Source organism: Letharia columbiana, assembly GCF_014066305.1.
Source record: "Letharia columbiana isolate WasteWater2 chromosome Unknown Sc0000039_s0, whole genome shotgun sequence".
Classification (NCBI taxonomy): Eukaryota; Fungi; Ascomycota; class Lecanoromycetes; order Lecanorales; family Parmeliaceae; genus Letharia; species Letharia columbiana.
In genome coordinates this window covers 142,527-155,319 of record NW_023501083.1, presented here as the reverse complement: position 1 = coordinate 155,319, position 12,793 = coordinate 142,527, and positions in this window count along the sequence as shown.

The following is a 12,793-nucleotide window of genomic DNA, read 5'->3' as shown; positions in this document are numbered from 1 at the left end:
TGCATGGGAGTGACCCAGCATGCCTTTTTTTCCTAGGGCACAGACAAGTTTGAACCGAAACCGGAGGCGTACTCGAGCAAATCACCTAGGTACTATTGGTATAACGATGGGAAGCGCCCGAGTCCTGGTACCACGGTCAGCTCTCCAGGAAATAATTCAAAACATGCATCGAAGGCTGATTTCAGAGAATACCGGGAGTTTGATGTTTGAAAGCACGACTTGCACGTCATCGAACCATCCTTCTATGCATTCATACTTCCGATGCAGCCAAAGTACGCGCGGGTGTGCGTCCAAAGAAAGCGACGCCGGCACGGGAATCGTACTAGTCCGTATGAATATTGGGCTAGTTATCTGACGTGGAAGAATTTTTTCCGTAGTCAAATAGCACGTTACATAGGTTGCAATAAGAGATTCATCGACAAATTTTGTTGACAACAGACGATTCTATTATCCCCTGTTAAAGTCTCAAATGGACCAATAGAAGCTTCTTGGACGGGGTATGCCCCAAGCACTATTAACCCCGGAGAGGGATACCACACTTGTGATTCAGCCTTCTGGTTCAGCTTTCTGTTATAAAGCATCGAGAGGGTTCGGAAATACATATGGAAGAGCAGAACGTTACAGTGCAAATGCCTTTTTGCATGGAGTCAACAGAGTCCCTTTGCCCTCCGGCCAGGTCCTGCAGAGAACCTCTAGAAGGCTCTTGGATTGAGGATGGCTTCAATCACTCTTGATGTCCATAAATAGATATACGTTAATTATTAAAAAGTAGATATACGTTATTAATATATAGAATAACTTTTTTATTTTCTATTAAAATTTTAAGAGTCTTTTTTTAAATTATAGAACGAAATATGAACTTTTAGATAAAAAATAAATTTTTCAATTTAGTCTTATAATTATTAAAGCGTAAGGAACTCAAATATCGCTCATTAAAGTTCGCTTACTAAAGTTTAAAGATCGCCTATCTATTTACTCGATAGCTTTAATTTAAAAAAAAATATAAATTTAATTTATAGACCTTTACTCGTATTAATATAATTAATTAATATAAAGTAACTTAATTTCATTTATTTATTTATTAATTTATATATTTAAAATTAACTTATTAAAGTTATTTTATTAAAATTCGAATTACGTAACTTTTAAGATTACGTAATACGTCTTAACGCGTTTATATTAAGTTACTCTTTTCTTTATAATAACTCTATAGTTAATATAACTAAGTATTTTATCTTATATTTCTATAGATTTATAAGTTTAAACTTTACTTAATAATTATTATATTATAATTAGTATTTATCTTTATCTTTATATTAGAAACTTAATAATATATATAATAACTCTATATTATAGTATAAAGAGAATACTATTTATATAAAATTATTATAAGTATAAGCTTTATAATAAGATAGAAAGATTAAAAGATTTTAATATATTAAGTCTAATTGAGTTATAATATAAATAAGATTATTAGAATTATAATATTATCTCTCTCTTTAATTTAAAGCTTCGGCAATAACTACTATATAGTAGATATCGATCTTATAAAAAGTATATCTAGGCGTATATAAAGTAATATTCTTAGATATATTAACTTAGTATTTCGTAATAAATTTAAGATCTTTTTATAAATTAATATAGCTACTATAAATTAATAGCGTTAATAGAAAAGACTATTTTAAAGATCTTTTAAATAATAAATAAGAATTAACGGCCTCGAGGTAATAATAATAAAAGTCTACTATCTTAATAATCTTACTCTATTAATTATCTTCAAAGTATTCTTTAAAAAATCATATTTTAAAGTTAATAGATATTTCTATTAAGATAATATAGTAGCTAATTAATAATTCTTAAAAAATTAAATATAAGAAAAATAATACGGCGATCTTAACTTTTATTACTTATTTATATAAGACTTCTAATACTCTAAGATCGTTCTTTACTATAAAAGTAAATTCTTATAGATATAATAGAGTATTAGATATAATATTCATCTTATCGATCTTATAATAAACGAAAAGATTAAATATTAAAAGATATTAGAAGATATGTATTAAGCGTAGATTTAGTTTATTAATACTTAAAGTAATAAGATTAATCTAATATAAAATTAATACCGCAGCTAAGTAATCTATAAAAACTACTATTAATATTTTTCTAATAAATTTAATTATATAATATACTTTCTTAATTATCTATACTATATTAATAACTTTTAATTTTATAAATTAATAATTCTATTTAGTCTAATTTAGTATCTTATTAAAAAATATAATTAACTATATATCTATTGATAAAAGGAATTCTTAATTTCTTAGATTTTTAGCTATATTTTAGATTATAATAGCGAAATTCTATTTTTTAAAAATATTTAAATCGATATAAAGTCGGTGATTAAAATCGAAGTAAATTAGAAAAGTTAAGTTAAAAAAGATTTTTTAAAAATTCTAGAAAGTCTTAATTTCGATTTTTATAGATTTATAGTAGAAAGAGCTAGAATACTATTTTCGGATATAATCTTTAACTTTCTTAGAAATGACTTTTATAAGCTCTATTTTACGCTATTATTATTATATTATAAGTATAAGTATAGATTTTAATAGTAAAAGTTATAATAATTCTTCTAAGAAAAGCTATAATTAAAGTATCGAGTGCTAAGCTATACTAAGCGCTAAACTATATTAAGTTATATTAAATTATAATATTAACAGATATAATTATAGCTATAATATCTTTCCCTCTTAGAGAAAAGCTCGTCTCAAGCGCTAAAGGAAATGAAAAGTGTTAATGAGTTTAAGATAGATATTCGATAATAGTGCTAGGAATTTCGTCGGTTTAGATATAATTCTCTCGGTTTATTTATTCGCCGAGTGCTAAGAAGATTTTAAAATCTTAACCCTTATATTAAGTTATTAGTAATTTTAGATTAGAGAACTCCGCGGTAAGAGTCTTAATAGCGTTATTACTTTTTTATAGAATGATATTAATATTCTATTCGATCTACTCTCTATCTATTATAATAATTACTATCTTTAATATTAAGAATTTATTTATTAAAATTATTATTACGTTATTCTAATATAAATTAAAGATTATTAAAGTCTAAATTTTATAATTAATAAAGGCGATAATAATAAATAAGCTAGCGACTTATTTAAATAATTTAATCTCTATTCTTCTCGACTTTATTAATATCTTATTTTTAAGATATCTAATATTCGAAGAGTTTATAATTAATAATATCGGAAATAAGATATCAATCGACGGAGTTTTCGATAAAGCCTATCTGAGAGAGCTTAGTATCGGAGTCATAGCCGATATTTATAAAGGCTGCGATTTCTCGAGTCTCTATCGTTTATTTAATAAAAGGATTTCTAGAATATTTTAGTTTTTTAAGATTTTATAATTATTTAAATAGACGTCTTTTAGATAAAAGTATTATATCGTTTTTTCTTTAATATTTTTTATTAATTTATTAAAGTAAGTTTTATTTTTTATACTCTTTTACGCGATAGTAGAGATCTTATATATAAGTTCTATATATTCTTTAAAATCTTTATATAGTTAATATATATTTTATATAATAAAGCGTTTAACGCTATTTTTATTTATTTATATAATTAATATTTTATAAGATATAAAATTCTAGATTAATTATTCTTTCGAATTAAAGTTAAACTTTTAAAATTTAAATCTATTTTCGATATATAATTTTATTATATAAAATTTCTAAAAATTAGATAGAATTATAAAGATTTTATAATAGCGAAGAAATTTCTTTTTAGTAATATTATTAATAATATTAATAATAATATAAATAGAAAATCTATTAATAATAAATTACTTTAGCTTCTCGACGTAATTAGTTTAAAGCTATAATATAGTATTCTTAAACTTTTCTTTATTATTTAAATTATTAAAAATCTAGCGATTTATTAATCTATCGAGATCTCGATAAATAATTAAAATATTTTTATTCTTTACGTCGATTATTAAAATTTTAAACTCTTTTAAAATAATAAAGATTATATTAAATAAGTAATCTAGGTTTTTTAACGCTTAAAACGCTAATATAATTAAATTTAAGATTAATAAGAAATATTATAAGAAATTACTCTAATTATAACTTTAATCGATATTTAATAATTTTTTTAAATTATATTAGATATATTAGAATACTTTATCTATATTTTTAAAAATAATTTATTAAAAATTTTAAAGATTAATATAATTAAAAGAGATTCTTAAAGTAATATTAATAACTTCTCTAGAGTAATTTATAGTTTAATTTATTTTTAAAATTACGGCTAATAATACTTTATAATAAATTTCTAAATAATTATTAAGATTAAAAAATAAGAAGTTTTTATCTTTATTTTATAGATTAATACTTCTTTAATAATTCTTTAAATAGTAAATATAAAAAGCTTTTAAGATTTCTAATTACTTTAATATCTTCGCGTAAATCTCTATTTAAATTAATTAAAAAATATTAAATAAAGAATAGTTATTATAATTAAAAGTATAAATAAATAAGAAGATAAAAGAATAGTAATTAACGTCTTTCTTTATCTAATAGAGATTTTCGCCGAGATTTAAAAATATAATAACGTTATTAATAATTAATTAAGGGGCTTTATTTATAATACGATAAAGTACTTCTTAAATTAATAATTATAGAATATTTTAGATTAAAAAGTAAAGATATCGATTATTTAATATTATAAAAATTCTATTATAAAGTTTAAAAAGATTTTTAAATTTAGATCTAGCGAGGTAGTTAAGAAGTATTATATTATTATATTATATAATCGATATTAAATTTTCTTTAAAATCGTTTATATAAGAAATAATAATTATTATATTTCTTTAAATCTCGAAGAGTCTAAAAATATTAGGAAGATATTTTTAGATTTCTTTCTAGATAAGTCTTAGATAATAGTAGTTAATAATAGAAAAACGCTAAATATAATTATTATCTATTTTAATTCGTAATTAATCTATTAAATAAGAGTTAACATCTGCAAATCTGAAAAGTTTCTTTCCGCACGATTTCCGCCGGGTCCGCACTATAAGCACGATTTAGCACGATTTAGCCTATTAAGTAGACTTTATTTATATTTAATTCTTTTTACTAGTTTAGTAATTAAATATAATAAACTTTGTATTTAGTAAGCTAAGATAGTATTTATTCGAGTTAGTTAGATTTTAAAGCGACTGTAAGCTATTAATTTGATAATATATATTTAAAAATTCGAGGGACTATACGTAAGGTAGGTTTTTTAAATTATTCGAGATGGATAATATTGCTAGTAATAATAATATTTATTAAAAATTTAGTCCCGCTAATTAAATATATATTAGAGAGATTTTTGAAATTATTCGAGTTAAATAGTATTGTTAATTATAATAATATCTATAAAAATTCTAGGTTAGCTAGTCTCGCTAATAATATTAGTATTTATAACGTATTTAAATTAAACGATATCGCCGGTTGTAATGATGTCTCTAGAGTATTTAATTCGAATTGAACTTAATACCTCTGAATATCTAGTGGAAGTTATTAATTTAAGATTTATCGCGGTATCTTATTGTAATATTAATAATATTTATAATCTCTAAGATATAGATTTTTAAATAGTTAAAATTTTAAGCGCTATAGCGGTGCTTAATCCTTTATTAATTCTTATTTAATTCGCCTAGTAAATAAAGAGACTAACTCTTTCTATTCTATTTACTACGCTATATATTCTTTATATTTTTTCTTCTTATCTAATATAACTTTATTAATTTATAAATACTTATTCTCTTCGTAAATCGTTTTTTCTCTTATTTGCTATAGTAAAGCTATAAACGATATATTAAAGTTTAGCCTTTTTTATCTATTCTCTCTATTTATTAAGACGCGGAGTATTTATACTTCGAGCTTAGAGAGATTTAAGTTCTAATTATTATTTATTAAATCGATTTCTTTTTATTTAGTTATTTTATATATTAATTATTTTTTAATAGTCTACGAGATTCTCTTATTATCTTTAATTAAGTTTAAATTTAATCTCTTAAGTAATTTAGTATTAGCGAACCTTAGTGTAACTTCTCTTAAGACGCTTATAAAGCCTAGTTCCTCGATGATATTATTTAGCGAATTCTTATATGAATTATTTAATTTAGAGAGTCTCTATATCTTTTTATTAATCTAAAGTATATCTCTAGAATATGTTATCGTAATATATGATATACGATAAGTCTTTTCTATTATTCTATATCTCTTTAAAATTTCTTAATATACTTATATATTTCTAAGAAGTATTATAATTATATAAGTAGTAGAATAATAGTAAAGAGCTTATCTTCGACTTTCTTATTATCTTATCTTTTAATATAAAAATATTTAGAATTATAATTTTTTAGATTATAATGAAAAGTAGTTATTATAAGAATTATAGTATTATCGAATAAGGATAATTAAAGATACTTACTTCTTTATCTAAATCCGAGAGATACTCTCTTATTATAAAAGAAAATTTTATATAATAATATAACTATTAATTAAAATAAGAAGCGTTTTTTATTTTAGAGACTATTAGCTAAAGAAGCTAGTTAATCTAAGTTTTATAAAATATACTATATTTTATTTATTTTATAAATCTTAACGCGTAAATTAAAAATCGATTAATAAGTCGCTAATTATCGTTTTTAAATCTTTAAGCGACGATGTTATATAGACCTTAAGATGAGATTAAACGATATCTTAAATTTTCTTTATTAGAGTTAAATGAAAATTGTTTATATAGTCGAAAAGCTATATTCTTATTAGAAAGAGTTTAAAATATTAATAATAATAATTAGTTAAGAATATTAATATCTTTCTTATCTCGAAATTTATAGATTAATTATCGATACTTTATATAAATCGAGTATTCTTATAGAGTTATTATCTCTAATTTCTTTATATTTTAATTATTACTTAATTAAGCGCGTTAATATAATACTTCAATTAAGAACTTAGCTTTTAAAGATTTAAAGATTTAAAATTTTTATTAATTATAATTATTATAAATAAGATAACTCTTATCGTCTCGAATATATTAAGATACTCTTTTTTAATATTATAATCGCGCTCTTTTAGTTATATTAAATTATTCTAAAGCGCGATTTAATAATTATCTTCGTTTAAGTTATCTTATAAAGTATAATTTATATATCTTTCTTTATTCTAATCTATTAATAATATATAATTCGATATTATTAAAAACGCTAATAAAGCTTTAAATTTTCTTATTTTATTTAATAGATATATTAATAAAGAGCTTAAACGAGCTATATACTAGTAATGCGGCTTTAATATAATAACGCCTAATAACTCTATTTAGCGTAATACTTTTTAATATTAAATTATCTATAGCGATTTAATTATTATTCTACTATATTTAGAATATATACTTATTTTTATATTAAAGCTTTATATAAAGTACTCTAGCTTTATTATTATAAAGGCGATTTCTCTTAATAAGTTATTTTCTATCTTAATTTAGTATATATTTATTAATCTAAATATTTAATTATATAGTATATTCTTATTTCGTCTTATTAATTCTAATTCTTTATCGCTAATAAGAATTACTTTAAATTCTATAGTTTATATTAGCTAGTTTATATTAATATTATTTAATTTTAAAACTAATTAATTAGTAATTAATATTACTACTCTTTATTCTAGATTTAATAATCTTAATACTTAATCGAGGTTTAAATAAGAGTTTTTTTATCGCTTTCTATTAAGATATTAGTTTAATAGAAGATATAGATTAAATAAGAATATATCGAGTTTACGATCTTCGCCTTTATTTTCGATTTTAAAAGAGAGATCTTTTTTAATATTTATAATAGTATATAAAATTAAGAGAGTATCGTTAATATTAAGAAAAGCTTTATTATATATAATAATTATAATTATTAATAACTTCTTTATTTTTTCTAGATTAATAGAGTTATTTAAGAATTTATTATCGTCGTAGTTAGATACTATATATATACTCTTCTTAAGCTTATATATTCTACGACGTTTAGGCGACTTAAGATCTATTTATTTATATTCTTTAACGCGTCTTTTCCTCTTATTAATTTTCTTTATTTTACTCGCTTTCTATTAATATATAATTAGTAATATCTTCGTAAATAAGTAGATTATAATTTATATTTTCTATTTTCTTAATTTTCTTCTCCCTTCTAATATTTTTAACTCTCTTTATTATTATTCTCTTTTTTATATTCTATTTTAAAGTCTTTATAATCTCTATAATTTAAATATAATAAATTTACTTAATAGAATATAAAGTATTATAAATCTTTTATTATTATTAAAAGTTAGAATAAAATTAATGCTAAATATTAAAGATGATAATAAATAAAATATAAAAGTAAATACGTTTAAATAGATAAAAAAATAAAAGGGTAAAGAGAAGTTATTAACTTGAAAAGAGGGGTTATTAATTAACGCGTTTTTAATTTATTTAAATTAAAGCGCGTTAAATCTTTATCTAAATTCGATTACTTATTTAATTTAAATACTCTATTTAAACTAAATAATATTTTTGCTAATAATCTCTATTCGAATTAAATAAATTTTCTATTAATAATTAATATTAAGTTAATTATTATTTATTATTAAATATTACTACTCTAATTATACTTCTCTATTTACTTTCCTATTCTCGAGTATTTTTTTATAAATAATATCTATTTTAGTATATATAATTATAAATCTTCTAATATAAATACTTATTAATAATAATTACTTCGATATATTAATAATATATTTTATTTTCTAAATAGTATTATATATAAAATTATAATTTATATAATTATCGATAATAATATTATTATAGACTTTATAACTATTAAAGATAATATATAATTCTTTTTAGCGATTTAAAGCTATTTTATATATAATAGTATATTTCTATTATAATTAATATCGTTTTTTTATAATTTTTATTAATAGAATATAGAGATTAAATATTAGCTTTAACGTCTTTTATATTATCTCTCTCTATTTAATAAAGATCGCGTATTTTTCTTAATCGAAGCTTATTAGAATATAGTCTATAAAGAAAACTTATATTAGCGAATTTTCTAGAAGTTATTTAAGTTTAATATTATTAAATAATATAAAGCGTTAACTATATTAAAGATAAAAATCTTATATTATATAAAGCGTAGGGAGATATTTAGAGAAAGTAGAGATTATAGATTATTTTAGTAAGATAGACTTTTTATATTATAGAATTTCTCGAAATTAATTAAGTTTTAGAGAATATAATAATTATAATATAAATATTTAACTATTTCTTATATATATATATATTACAACTTTAAATCCTTTCGCTAGTAGTGAGAATAATCGATTTAGGCTATTATATCGCTTTACGTATTTCTCTTAATATCTTCGCTATCTTTTTCTTTTCTTAAGATAAATAATCTCTTCGCGTATTAGTAATAGTAGATATATATGAAAAATAAATATTTATTTATCTAATATTCTTTAACTATAAAGAATATAGAATTCTAATCTCGCTTATATATTAATAATGCGATTATCTTAAACTTTCGAAAATAATTAATCTTAATATCTTTATTATCGATATAATATATAATTCGATCTATTATAGTATTATATACTTTATCTTCTTTTAATATATTTATAAATATATCGAAATCGATATTATTTATTATAATACGAATTAATATCTAGATCTTAATAATATTAAGAGACGATATTAGCGTATTAATTATAGTTCTTTTTAAATATATATAGAAACTAGCTTAATTAAAGGTATATAATTATAATATAAGATTAACGTTATTAATAGAGATAGATTATTTATTTAACCGCCTACGTTTATAAATCTATATATATATATAATTAATTTTTATAACTATACTTAATTTATAATTATTTAATTATTTTCTTAGAATATTAGACGTAAAGACTCTTAAAAAGATATTCTTTAGTTACTTAAAGGTCTCGTTAAGTTTTATTTAATTATAAAGAACGTTAAGCGCACTCTTAATTAGATATCTCTTTTCTATCTCTTATTTTAAAAAGAAATAAATCTTTTTATAGTTAGACTCTTCTATTATTAAGCTACGCGAGATAATTAATATTATTTAAATTCTTAAATTAATATTAATATAGAATAATTTAGATAGAGTAGATAAAGATAATACGACGCTAATTTATAAAGACTTATATTCTATATCTAAAATTAATTAAATTATAGAATTCTAAAAGAAGTAGAATAATTCTAGAGAAGAATATATTAGAAAGAATATTATAGAATTAATAAAGATCTTAATTTAGAAATAGGTTTTATAGGCCGATCTCTATCTAATAAACTCTATTATATTATTTATTCTATCTATTTAAAAGATTAATTAATAATTAAATTAAATAGTCGAAGTTAGATAATATAATATAAAGTTAAACTATACTATATATTATTTAGATATTTAAAATATCTATTTAAGAATAATATATATCTCTCTTAACTCCCCTATCTATCGTATATCTAAATTATCTTATCTTTTACTTCTTTATCTATATTATTATTCTTATATTTATTATAAATATTAACTTTCGAGTTAAGTATCTTCTATTCGACTTTCTTATTTAAAATCTTCTTATTTAGATCTTACGAGTTATTTAATATTAAATTATAATTATATATTAAAATAGTATAGAAGCTTTAGAATAATTAAGTATACTTATAAATAGCGTATTTAAAAAGATAATATAGTATTATTATATATTTAAGAATAAATTATCTCTCTTCGTATATTTCTATTTAAAATCTTATTATCGAGATTTTTTAAATTATTTAATATTAAGTAGTAGTTATATATCTTTTTATTTTTCTATAATAGTTATACTACTCTTCTATTTATTTAAATATTCTATTACTTCTTCTAATTAGTATCTAGGTTAATAAAGCGAAAAACTCTTATTAGCGTTATATTTATATTTATAAAATACTTAATTAAGATAAGAAAGCGGGATTTATTATTATTCTTAAAAGATTATATTATTAGATTATCGCGATTTTTAAATTAAATAGCTAAAGAGTATTAAAGAGTTTCGTTATTTAAATACTCTTACTTAAGTTATTACGAGTTTATTAATATTATTTAAATTTAATAAGATAGAGAAGAAGACTATATTAGAGCGATAATTAGATTAATTATAGAGGAACTTATAAATATTACTAGCTTTTTAGAATATTTATAGATATCTTTATCGAGAGTATTAATTAGCTATTTTAATGCGATAAGTTTAGAAATATCTTTTATTAAGTCGTATAGATAGTAATTATATATATTATCTTATAAATATTATAGTTAATTCTTCTTTATATTATCTAGCTTAGAAGACTAATCGCTATTATTTAAGCTTATAATAATTCTTATTATTATAATATTTAATATCAATTAGCTTTAATTAATATATCTTAGAGAATTTAAGAATATTAAGAATAATAATTATAGCGCGTAATTTGTAGGTTTTATTAAAGTATAATTTATATATAAGTTTAAGTAAGTTATACTCTTAGCTCTAGGTCTTATTATATTATATGAGATACTCGATTTTAATCTAATCTTAAATAATCTAATTAATATCTTAAAGAATTTTCCTTTAATCGTCGCTTAATAAATAGATAATCTTTCTTATTTTATAAGATAAAAACTTTATAAGTAAAGCGTCGTTATTAATGATTTTTAATTTTATTATTTATTTAATTATTAGCTTATCTAGAATTATCTATATTTCATTAATATTTCTCTTTAATTTCTCGTTCGATAGAGCGCGTAGATGGAACTTTATATTCTCTATACACTTTTTAATATTATAATATTTCTTCTTTATTATCTTAGATAAAATAATATCTATCTCTTATTATAATTGCTTAATTAATAAAATTATTATTACTATATTAATAAAGAATATAGTCTATAATATAATTAAATATCTATAAATAAATAATAGATAATATTTAAACTTCTTCGCTATTCTGTTATAGTATATTTACTTTTTCTTACTTAAATTTTATATATAAGCGAGGTTTTCGATAATAATTCTAGATTACTTTATTTTATAAATAATAATTAATATAGACGTTAAGAAGGTATTTAATTTTATATTATAGTATTTATCGATATAAATTTATTCGATAGCGAAGTTATATATAAATAAGCTCTTTATTTTAGCTTAAATATAATTCTTATAGAATTCGAATATTATTAAGATTAAGAATCTCTTTTATCTAGATTAAGCTTTATCGTTAATTATATATTTAAATAATTTAATATTTATAGAGATTAAAGGCTTCGAGCTAATACTACGATATCGAATTAATCTATATATATAAAAGACGCGAAGTTATATTATATTATAGTCTTCGAGATCTATTAATTTAATAATTTTAATAAATTAGTTTATAAAAATTCTAACTAGAATAATTATTAAGAAGAATTTTAATTTAAGTATTATTCGAGCTATATAATTAACTTCGTTTTTATATAAATATATAATATTAAGTATATTCGTAGAAAGATATTTCGATTATTAATTCTTTCGAATAAATCTCGATATAAGATATTTATTTATAAAGGGAGATTTCTTAAAGATTTCGATAGTGGTAATATTCTAGTATTTTTTAAGGATATTAAATTATAGAGTAAGTTATTATTTAAATATTTAACTTATTAATAGTATTAGAGTTTAAAGAAA